Source organism: Schistocerca piceifrons, chromosome 1 (assembly GCF_021461385.2).
Source record: "Schistocerca piceifrons isolate TAMUIC-IGC-003096 chromosome 1, iqSchPice1.1, whole genome shotgun sequence".
Classification (NCBI taxonomy): Eukaryota; Metazoa; Arthropoda; class Insecta; order Orthoptera; family Acrididae; genus Schistocerca; species Schistocerca piceifrons.
In genome coordinates, this window is record NC_060138.1 from 197,602,856 (window position 1) to 197,615,569 (window position 12,714).

Here is a 12,714-nt window from a genome sequence, read left to right on the forward strand (position 1 = left end):
TGTCCAGACCATCACACAGGAATTCCAAAGTGCAATAGGATCAATTGCCAGTACTATGACAGTTAGGTGGGAGGTGAGAAAATGTGGATTTCATGCTCGAGCGGCTGCTTATAAGCCATACATCACGCCTTTAAATGGCAAACGACGCCTCGCTTGGTGTAAGGATCGTAAACATCAGACTACTGAACAGTGGAAAAACGTTATGTGGAGTGACGAATCACGGTACGCAATGTGGCGATTCGATGGCAAGGTGTGGGTATGGCGAACGCCCGGTGAACGTCATCTGCCAGCGTGTGTATTGCCAACAGTAAAAATCGGAAGCGGTGGTGTAATAGTGTGGTTGTGTTTGTCATGGAGGCGGCTTTCACCCTTTGTTGTTTTGAGTAGCACTATCACAGCACAGGTCTACATTGATGTTTTAAGCACCTTATTGATTCCCGCTGTTGAGGAAATCGGGGATGGCGATTGAATCTTTCAACACGATCTAGCACCTGTTCATAATGCACGGCCGGTGGCGGAGTGGTTCCACGACAACAACATCCCTGTAATGGACTGGCCAGCACAGAGTCCTGACCTGAATCCTATAGAACACCTCTGAGATGTTCTGGAACGCCGACTTCGTGCCAGACCTCACCGTCCGACATCGATACCTCTGCTCAGTGCAGCACTCCGTGAAGAACGGGTTGCCATGCCAAAGAAACCTTTCAGCACCTAATTGAACATATGCCTGCGAGAGTGGAAGCTGTCATCAAGGCTAAGGATGGGCCAACACCATATCGAATTCCAGCATTACCGATGGAGGGCGCCACGAACATGTAAGTCATTTTCAGCCAGGTGTCGGGATACTTATTATCACGTAGTGTATAAGGTGCTTCGCTCCCCCAATGTTACTCATGTTGGCAGCTGTTCTAGACTTGAATGCTGAAATATTTACTTCACCTACTTTGGTGACGGTGTTCCGGGTAGCCGTGTTTAGTTACTCTGATTTAGTGTAACTGTCATCAGTGGTATCACCAGTGATATCGCACAGTGAAGCTGTTGATTTACGGCTTGTCGCTCGTATACTTTGCAAATGGCCAGAATATCTTTGGATTTACTGCCGGTTTCGAGACAGTTTCATTTTAGAAACTATTAAAAGCATTTCGCATTGAAGTTCGAGCTAAATTTCGTGCTTCTGTAAAACTTCACCAATCATGGGGATTTTGCGTTCTTTCAAATATGGCCTGCTCTTATCGTTGCGGCTGCAACATTCTGACCCGTTTTGCGTACCATAGGGGATCTGTATCATGTCTTATCAGTTTATGTGGTGCATATATCTCAGTTTCAATCGATACTATTTTTCTGAAATAAAATCTCATCTGGTCTACGCTTACATAGGCAGATCAGAAAGAGAGCTGAGACTGGCTCTTATAAAAGCATCAAGCGAATGTTTATCTGATTTTCTTTTTTTTTTTTTTTTGAAAGGATGTTCTTTGTGCTTGTTTTACTAGGTTTGGATGTCATAGAATTCAGCCTCGCTACAACAACCTTGTGGTTACTAACCTCTGTATCTTACACGATGCTCCCTTATTGCTCAGGATTACTTGTTGCATTGAGGTCAGGTATATTTTCGCAGTCATTTACACTTTTAACTGACTTCTGAAGTAACTGCTCAAAATAATTTTCTGCGAAAACATTTAGTTCAATTTCGGACGACGTTTTATTGTTACCGCAGGCTTTAAACATGTATTTTTGACAACATATCGATAGTAGAATAAAGTCACAACTACCTACGAGGTTTAATGAAAAGTAATGCCTCCTCCTTCGTTAATTGGGTTTGGATTGGAATATTGTAATTAATCAAACGCAGAAATAATTCTAAGAATGTGATCTTTAATTAGCAATATTCACTTTTCCACGTAGTCATCTCCCAATTGGACACATTTCTGCTAACGGTGAACAAGTTTTCTGATGCCGTCACGGAAGAACTCAACACACTGTTTCCGCAACCACAGTCCCACAGTTCTCTCAATGTCTTCATCAGAAGCATAGTGATGTCCCCGCAGATCGTCTGTCGTTATCGGGAGCAGATGGAAGTCAGACGGTGCTAAATCTGGACTGCATGGAGGATGCCGTACGGTGGTGAGATTCACTCTCTGAAGTTCTGCTGTGGTTGCACGTGAATTGTGTGGTTTGGCATTTTCATGTTGCAGGAAAACATTTCCCCTTTCCGATTTTGCCGATTGCGCTTGCAGTTTCTCTCTAAGTGATTCTACGATCGTCCTGAATCAATCAGTCTCTGCTCGTGAAACTCGGTGGTTGCTGTCACGCGATGTCCAATTCTTTGTTTGTTACGCTGGTCAGATGTCCCCGCTTCAACATCTTTAAACACACACTCCCAACGACGCACGGTACTCACATCAGCACAATCACCATAAACTGCTTTCATTCTCTGATGAATCTCCTTTGGGGTGACACCGTCTGCTGTCAAGAATTCAATGACTGTACGTCACTTAAATCGCGTTGACCGACCGTCTGCGCAGGGTTCCATACTTCACGCTGTAACAACACAACCGTTCGATGCTAAGGCTTCCCGCCAACTGGAGCTGTGGAGAAGAGGCTATGAAACAAGCCAGTACCTACCGCATACTAATAGTGTCAACTGTTGAAGAGTTACGAAGGTGGAGGCATTGCTTTTCACTCAACCCTCGTATAACTGTATGAGTGAGATACCTGTTTCAAATAAGACGCAAGTTTTCTTCGAACTGATGAGCAACTATATCATCTGAGCCATGGGGTTGGTAAAATGAAGCAGTTATCTATTTATTCCGGTTGTCAAGCATTACCTCTACAAATACTGACACATAGTAACTGTCTACTTCACTACTAGGCAGACTACTAATGATAGCAATAAACAATCCATCACCCACTGTATTTAATATATATTTTCTGAAGACGGGTAGGGCCTTTGAAATAATTTCGGCTGAACTTATTTCCAGCTTTAGCCAGCTTTCCATACCTATAACCATTTAAGATTCAGGGCTTTCTATTAGGACTTGGAGCCCTGGTTATTACCGAGCGAGGTGGCGCAGTGGTTAGACACTGGACTCGCATTCGGAAGGGACGACGGTTCAATCCCGTGTCCGGCCATCCTGATTTAGGTTTCCCGTGATTTCCCTAAATCACTCCAGGCACATGCCGAGATGGTTCCTATGAAAGGGCACGGCCGACTTCCTTCCCTATCCTTGCCTAATCCAGTGACACCGATGACCTCGCTGTCTGGTCTCCTTCCCCAAACACCCCCCCCCCCCCCAACCCTGGTTATTTCCCAACACAGGCACAGCATTTGACAACTACAACCCTGAATGTTGCTAGGTTCGTATTTATGTTTAACCTGCGCCATTTTAGACTGACGCCCTTTCTGTAGTTTACCAAGACCCTCTAGCTTAAAAAAAAAAAAAAAAAAAAAAGCCCAGTCTCCTCCACACAGACCCCGCTACCCGTACAAACGCTTCCTGTGTGTGGTGCACCTCTGACCTATGAAACAAATGCCAGAAATCCACCACCTGATGGCGCAAGTCGAGGAAGCAGCAGTCTGCGCTCTCGCAGAACCGTCTCAGCCTCTGATTCAGACCCTCCAATCGGCTCTGTACCACAGGACTACAGTCGGTTCTGTCGACTACATTATCGATGATGAGCTCTGCCATCATATCGCAAGCAAGACTGGCGTCTTTACCTCTTCAGCTAGCCGCCCGAAACCAGAGAAAATCTCTTCCGATCTAAAGTGATACACGTGGTTTGTACCATCATGAGCCACCACCTGCAGTTGGCTGCACCCTGTGCTTTTCAACACATAAAGCGCCTTCGTTAGTGTCATAACTATAATTTGTGGTACTTACCTATGAAACTAACTTTCCTTGTTTGACGAATTTCGAATTGATCCACAGTAGCAACAATTCATCATCGTTTCTGTAACGTTTTTTTTCCGGTATCTGTAGCGATCTCCGACGCGACCAAAGCTAGTAACCTCCCCCCCCCCCCCACAGTTACTTAAAAAACCAAACCCCCGTTTATAAAACAGCCCAAATGACAGATTACTTTACAAATGAGTTAACGTGTTAAATATTTGACATTAAGAACGTAAGCAAGAAAAGAATTAGAAAAGGTTTTAAATAATGTGTAAAGTTTCTAGAAAGTAAGGTGAGCATGTTCTCTAGACCGATATTCGGAACACATTACAAATTTCGATACTGAAGAAAAAAATTAATTAAAAACGGTGTATGATCTACATCTACATGGATACTAAGTGCCTAGAAGAGGGTTCATAAAATCACCTTCACAATTCTCTATTATTCTAATCTCGTATAGCGCGCGAGAATAATGAACACCTACATCTTTCCGTAAGAGCTCTGATTTCCCTTATTTTATCTTGGTGATCGTTCCTCCCTATGTAAGTCGGTGTCAACAAAATATTTTTGCATTCGGAGGAGGAAGTTGGTGACTGGATTTTCGTGAGAAGATTCCGTCGCAACGAAAAACGCCTTCCTTTTAATGATGTCCATCCCAAATCCTGTATCATTTCTGTGACACTATCTCCAATATTTCGTGATAATACAAAACGTTCTGCCTTTCTTTGAACTTTTTTGATGTACTCAGTCAGTCCTATCTGGTAAGGGTCCCACACCGCGCAACAGTATTCTAAAAGTGAAAGGACAGGCGTAGTGTAGGTAGTCTCCTTAGTATGTCTGTTACACTTTCTAAATGTTGCATGGGGGCTTAATTAAATAAAAGATTGAAAATATTTTTAGCTTTTTTTAGTAGCTGTCTGTCCGATTACGCAAGTCTCGTAAACGGCTGGCCCTGACTATTATTATTACGCAATCTGACTGCTTAGAACAACAACAAAGAATGAAATGAAAATTTTCATAAACACAGTTAATTAATTAAGTCCCCAGCAACTATAAAACCTACAAAACCCAAGCACAAATGTAACTGTTCTGTGTGTGGGAGTGTGACTCAACGTACACATCTGGCACGGTTCTTCTTGAACAAGACAAGAAATTTTAAATACCATTTATACAGAAGTAACTAAAGGAAATAAAAATACCATAATTACTCAAGAAAACCAGAATTACACTCTAATACAAGAACACAAGCCAGATGCTTTGTTGACTGAACCTGTCATGACGCATTATTTAAAACATGTAAATAATGAAAAAACACGCAATATTTTACCTTCATATATATTGACGAAAAGCACTCTGATCGTTACAGTATTTCCATTCGAACCATCTGCTGTCTATCCCATCAAACATCTGCATAAAACATGGAACAAGCACTCCTTACTACAAAATCTCGACAAGCCTTGCCCACTAGCACATCTCAACACGAACTCTCTGCTACAACATCTCAGCACAAACTAACACGAGACCTCGACAGGCACTGACTACTACGAGCTCTCTCCAAGCACTGACTACTACGAGTACTTAATAGGCACTGACTTCCACGAGTTCTTAACAGGCACTCTGGAGGCGGCAGAATAATACTCTTTGGCGCAATCTCTGGCGCAGTGGCTCAGTGTAGCCACCTTTCATATGCCCCTCCTCGACAGGCCAGAATTTGATGGTATTTTTGCCAGCATTGGTGGTGAAAATACCACCAAATTCGTCCAGAAAAATACAGACAAAAATAAAAGATAATATTAATACCTAAATATCACATAATTAGTTAAAATTTTGGGTTTGCACTGACCTTTCAATAACCTAATATATAAAATACAGTAGGCAATACAAATTCTTTTCATACATGTGGCTTTACATAATAGTTTACACAATACATAAAAAAATCAGTTTATACAAATGTTCACATAAAATACTTTTAATTGTTCAAAAAAAAAACAAATAGTTGATAATTCCAGCCCAGCAATGGTCAACAGGTGCAAACACCAACAAGTGACATCATTTCAGCAGAAGCAGTCCATCAGTTGCACCCAGCAATGTTGAGCAGGTGCAGACAGCAACAAGTGACATCATTTCAGTAGAAGCAGTCCATCAGTTGCACCCAGCAATGTTGAGTAGGTGCAGACACCAACAAGTGACATCATTTCAGTAGAAGCAGTCCATCAGTTGCACCCAGCAATGTTGAGCAGGTGCAGACACCAACAAGTGACATCATTTCAGTAGAAGCAGTCCATCAGTTGCACCCAGCAATGTTGAGCAGGTGCAGACACCGACAAGTGACATCATTTCCATAGAAGTAGCTTCATCTGTGCACCCAGTAATGTTGAGCAGGTGCAGACACCAACAAGTGACATCATTTCAGTAGAAGCAGTTCCATTAGTGGCACCCAGCAATGTTGAGTAGGTGCAGACACCAACAAGTGACATCATTTCAGTAGAAGCAGTCCATCAGTTGCACCCAGCAATGTTGAGAGCAGGTGCAGACACCAACAAGTGACATCATTTCAGTAGAAGCAGTCCATCAGTTGCACCCAGCAATGTTGAGCAGGTGCAGACACCAACAAGTGACATCATTTCGGTAGAAGCAGTCCATCAGTTGCACCCAGCAATGTTGAGTAGGTGCAGCCAGCAACAAGTGACATCATTTCAGTAGAAGCAGTCCATCAGTTGCACCCAGCAATGTTGAGCAGGTGCAGACACCAGCAAGTGACATCATTTCAGTAGAAGCAGTTCCATCTGTGGCACCCAGTAAAGTTGAAGAGGTGCAGACACCAACAAGTGACATCATTTCAGTAGAAGCAGTCCATCAGTTGCACCCAGCAATGTTGAGTAGGTGCAGACAGCAAGAAGTAACATCATTTCAGTAGAAACAGTTCTAACAGTGGCACCCAAGCAATGTTGAGTAGGTGCAGACACCGGCAAGTGACATCATTTCCATAGAAGTAGCTTCATCTGTGCACCCAGTAATGTTGAGCAGGTGCAGACACCAACAAGTGACATCATTTCAGTAGAAGCAGTTCCATTAGTGGCACCCAGCAATGTTGAGTAGGTGCAGACACCAACAAGTGACATCATTTCAGTAGAAGCAGTCCATCAGTTGCACCCAGCAATGTTGAGAGCAGGTGCAGACACCAACAAGTGACATCATTTCAGTAGAAGCAGTCCATCAGTTGCACCCAGCAATGTTGAGCAGGTGCAGACACCAACAAGTGACATCATTTCGGTAGAAGCAGTCCATCAGTTGCACCCAGCAATGTTGAGTAGGTGCAGCCAGCAACAAGTGACATCATTTCAGTAGAAGCAGTCCATCAGTTGCACCCAGCAATGTTGAGCAGGTGCAGACACCAGCAAGTGACATCATTTCAGTAGAAGCAGTTCCATCTGTGGCACCCAGTAAAGTTGAAGAGGTGCAGACACCAACAAGTGACATCATTTCAGTAGAAGCAGTCCATCAGTTGCACCCAGCAATGTTGAGTAGGTGCAGACAGCAAGAAGTAACATCATTTCAGTAGAAACAGTTCTAACAGTGGCACCCAAGCAATGTTGAGTAGGTGCAGACACCGGCAAGTGACATCATTTCCATAGAAGTAGCTTCATCTGTGCACCCAGTAATGTTGAGCAGGTGTAGACACCAACAAGTGACTTCATTTGAGTAGAAGCAGTTCCATTAGTGGCACCCAGCAATGTTGAGTAGGTGCAGACAGCAAGAAGTAACAATTCATAATATTCACTATCACTAATCACACTGTTCATCAGCAGAAATTAAACATGTCCTAGTGGTACCAGTCATGTAGAAAAGGTACAAGTAACAGTCCATAATATTCACTATCCCTGATCACACTGTTCATCAGCAGAGATTAATCATTCCTAAGTGTCACACATTACGTTGAAAAAGTGCAGGTAACAGTTCATAATATTTACCATCACTAATCAGACAGTTCAGGCATGAACAATAGTTTGAATACACATACAAATGCTTTTACAATGCTCTTACACTAAACATACAAATTCTAATAAACACACAAATGATATCAGATAATTGTCGTAGTAACTATTACAAATACACAAATAGCAGTAAACCTATAATATTTATGGGTGTCAGTGCAAGCCACTACAAACAAATAAAATAATATTTACGAGATAGGTGGGTAGGATTAGGAAAGGAAAACACACAAAACACACTCACTCATCTTTCATCCACATTAAGTACTACTGTGTAACTGAATAGTGTTAACTGTGTAAATGCAATTCTGTCAAAATCTGATGTTTATCATGTGTATCAAGTAGTAGTGGCAGCAATGTATAACAGTCAATAATAGTTAAGTCAACGTCATAGTCATCAAGTCAAGACCAGTGTTTGCCAAGCCAGATCAAATGTACTGTTGCTGAACAACTGTCAGTGAGCCAAGATATGCAAATACTTCCTCTCTTCAAAAAAAAAGTATATACTGCTTAGTGATTTAACAAAGTGTGTGTATAGACTATCTTCCTTCTACTTTAGTGTTCTAGTCTGCTATCTTCATCCTCCTTGTTCCATAAGACCAACAAAAAAAAAATATGCATCTCACTTACTTTACCTCTTATATACGAAAACTCCAATAATCATCAGCATCACATAATCTCAATAATACCTCAATAATACCTCTTCAATACGTCGATACATATAAACCTTATCATCAATATCATTTACTTTACCTCTTGTCCACAAAAACTCCAATAATCATCAACTTCACATAATCTCAATAATACCTCAATAATACCTCTTCAATACGTCGATACATATAAACCTCATTAGCAATATCATTTCACTTCCATAACAACTCTTTCCTCTAGTCAGTCTCCTCGAACAAGTACAGATAAATACTTATGCAAACTTCATCATCCTATACAATCCGAAGACACACTGTCAACACACAACTCTGTGTAATCCATCTAACCCAAATCTTCTACTCATTGTGAATTATAAACGAAAGAAATGCATACATGACCTCTAACAGACTTTGTTCGAATTACTCTCAGTAATTAAGTACGATAACGGAGTGTGAATGATCATAATATTTCACAGTGTGTACACCACTTCAAGAATTATGGCAGAAGCAAACATGTGGAGTATTTCTTGTGTCAAGTGTCACTTCCTATTTCAATTGCTCGCGAAAAATGCAGTGTAATGACTGTCAATGGTCTAAACCTAGTAATGGTATGTCATGTCGTTAGCTTCCTTCCTATTAGCATAAATTTATACAGTTTCCATAAAACCTCCAGCCCATGTGACTTCTATGAGGTTTCTTGTATTAATGTCGTTCGTCGAGTTATAGCAGTTCATTTTCTTATCTTAAAAATATAAGGCACTTAGCGTAAGCAAAACAAGCAATAGCGAGTAAATATACCAGTAGAGAACAGAATGTCAAAAAGTGGATGCAGCACAATCCTTACAACGAGGCTCTGCCAAGCAAACAATCTATAATTAATACAATAGTGTGACCTAAACTCTATGTTCGTACACTGTACATCAGCATTGCTATATACCAAATTAAAGAGTAGTTATGACAACAAACAGAAATGTATAAATATGCAATCCATACGCATAGCAGTAAACATATTTCTTATGTAATAAACAGGTCATTAGCATCATATCAGCATAAGCAGATAAATGTTCATATGTAATCTTAATAAGTAAACATGAAGGCGCAAGCAGATAAAGTATAACTAACATACCTAACCACATCAGCACAATAAATCAGGTGACAATTATAATTTAAATAAATAAGCACAGCAGGCACATAATAGAAAAATATGACATCAGTGAAAAAGCAGTGCAGCCAAACGATGCATAATATATACAAATAACAATCCTGTTCATTAATAAACATTGACAAAAATCAGAAAATGTACGCAAGCACGTCGCTTCACACGTAAATTCATAGAATATGAAATTAGCACAATGTCTGAATCACGTAATCGCGAGCAGCAAATTACGTCTAAAGTACGTACCTAAGTGGAAATATGTTACCTGAAAAATAAACTCAATTAATAGTTACCCTTTTTAGTTTATTAGTTTCTTCTTCGAAATTACATTCTTCCTGAAAATTTATCGATAGCAAGTCGTCTTAACGTCGGACACGCACAGAATTTACCTGAAGGTCTTAAATATTTTATACAACCGTATCCTGAAAAATACTGAATGTTAATAACATAATTCATCAAGTCACTATAGCTTTATACTGAATTTAATCGGAGAAATTAAACTGTGTATTTGTTTACGGCTGTCAGTGCATTCGCACTGAGCGCTCGATCAGCTGTAGGCGCGTGACGTAGGAAGCAATTGTTCGCGGTCAACGACTGCCTTGTGCGGCGCGCAGACTTGACTGTTGCTTTGAGTATGTGCCGCCGCCAAAACGCAGCGCGGTATCCTTGTACTCTCCGCATGTTTACATCTAGCTGTTGGTTTCTCAAAAGTATGTCATTCCACAAAAATTTTTACGTTAGATATATGATGTATTCCTTTAGAGCGTCGAGATTTAAGAGTTTCTACTTCGACAGTGTTATCATGAATAATTTTACGAATTCTATATGGACCGTTATAAAGCAGAAAAAATTTGCGACACAAGCCTTTTCCTTTGTGCGACAAACGATGAGACTTAATTATCACTTTTTGACCAACTGACAAGATTTTTAAACGACCAGGATGTTTAGCTGATTTCTCTCTCCTAACAGCCGCAGATGCAATACTTTGCAGAGCCAGATTCACAACTTCAGAATGCCGCAGTTTCCGTGTAGGTGGAAAAGGAACGATTTCAGAAATGCGATTTGTCGGTGCTTTATTTTTTAATATCAATATAGGCGGTAAAGAAGTTGAATCATTAGGGAGTTCATTCAGAATGTTTTGAAAAATATGAAGATACTGATCCCACTTTCTGTGATTCTGATGACAAAAAAGACGACACAATTTATTGATTTCCTTCATCCATCTCTCTGAAGCGTTAGAGGGTGAAAAAGTGAAATGAAAATTGGTTTAATCTTACGACGCTGTAGAGTATGAAGCCAAATTTTAGAACGAAACTGTGATCCATTATCTGATATAACCTTATCAACATGACCAACTTCTTTAAGAAAATGTTTGATGAAAGCGTTAGATACTGAACGAGCTGTTGCTTTGCGTAACGGTGTAAAACACACATATTTTGATGTCAACTCCACTGCTACGAAAATGTACGCAAAACCATTAGTAGATCGAACCACTGGACCGAACAAATCGACTGCAGCCATGTCCTTTAATTTCGCTGGAATGATAGGAAACCACGGTGCTCTGTGAGAAACTGTTGGCGGCTTAGCCTTTTGACATAATTTGCATTTGGCCAGAACAGGTCGAATACGTTTTTCCATATTACTGAAGTGGCAATTTTCTCGTAATTTATGAAAACATTTTCTGGGACCAAAGTGTGCATAACTGAAATGCGTATACCAAATCAGCTTATTATTCCACTCATCAGGAATACAAACTAACCAAACAGAGCTGTCGACCGATTTTCGTTTAAAAAGAATGTCATTGCGAACTGAATAGCATCTAGTTTCTCTGGATCAGGAAGAATACCTTCTGTAGCAATAATGTGACCGAGAAATTTCACCTGAGAACGACCAAATTCAGATTTTTCTAAGTTCACAGTAATGCCAACTCTTGCAAAAATACGTAATAATGAATCCAAAATTTTGTTGTGCTCACTCCAAGAATGTTTAGCAATAAGAATGTCGTCAACATATGAAGTAATATTGTTACGAAGATAAAAAGGTAAAATTTCATTTAAACTAGGAATGAATGCTGCTGAAGATACAGTAACTCCACATGGTAATTTCCGAAATCACTTTTGGGTAAATTAGTCAAATCCGGTTGTTGTTTATCTACTGTCTAGATAGATTGATAGTCGAAGAGCTGGTTTGACAGATGCAGAGAATAGTAAAAGAGTAGGCAGCGGTACAGAAAACTAAAAGGGAAATAGCACCACTACAGCTCGGGGCCCTATGCTCGCTACGGCACATATTCACTTAGAGTAGTGAACCCCCTGAGGACTCTAATAGCCGCACTTAAATTCCAGTTTGTGACTTAGTGGCAAATTTGGCGGAAGTGCGTACATAAATTGATCTAACCGTGCACATGGATGTATGTCATTCTTAGAGTTGCGGAAGATCTTAAATTTCCGAACAGTCAAAAAATGTTTATAATGAAAGTTTTCGCCTCGTGGCGACAAAGACCTACCGCGTCTGTCCCAGTCCGAATGTCGATTATTACCAAGTTCACGCGCCTGGCGCTCTCTTGTTGCTTCTCGAAAATGAAATAAATTACTTTCTTCATACCCCTCTGCTATCTGTGATTCCAAATTTCTTTTGCTGTCTTTTCCTACAACTTCGCCCTCAATCTGTTTGACTTGCTTTTTTAAAGCCTCAAATTCCCTTTTCACGCGTTCATTAAATTTTCCCTGATTTTCAACATGTTTATTTATGTTCTGGTACTCTTCGGTTTCTGCGAATTGTAATGGAGCTGTATCATCCGAATCTCTGTCCCCATGTAAACTAAGACTTGTCAGTTTATTTGAAATCTCCTCAACTCTTTCCGATAAATCACCTATTTGTTCTTTCTGTTTATTTACGTCTTCCGTAAGTGTCGCGACTCGGGTTTCAGTATTAACACATTTGGTAGTTAACTGTTCATATTGTTGTGTTAGGTTATTTAATCTGTCATTTGACACTGATTCGTCGATTCTCTCAAATATTTCTTTCTTATC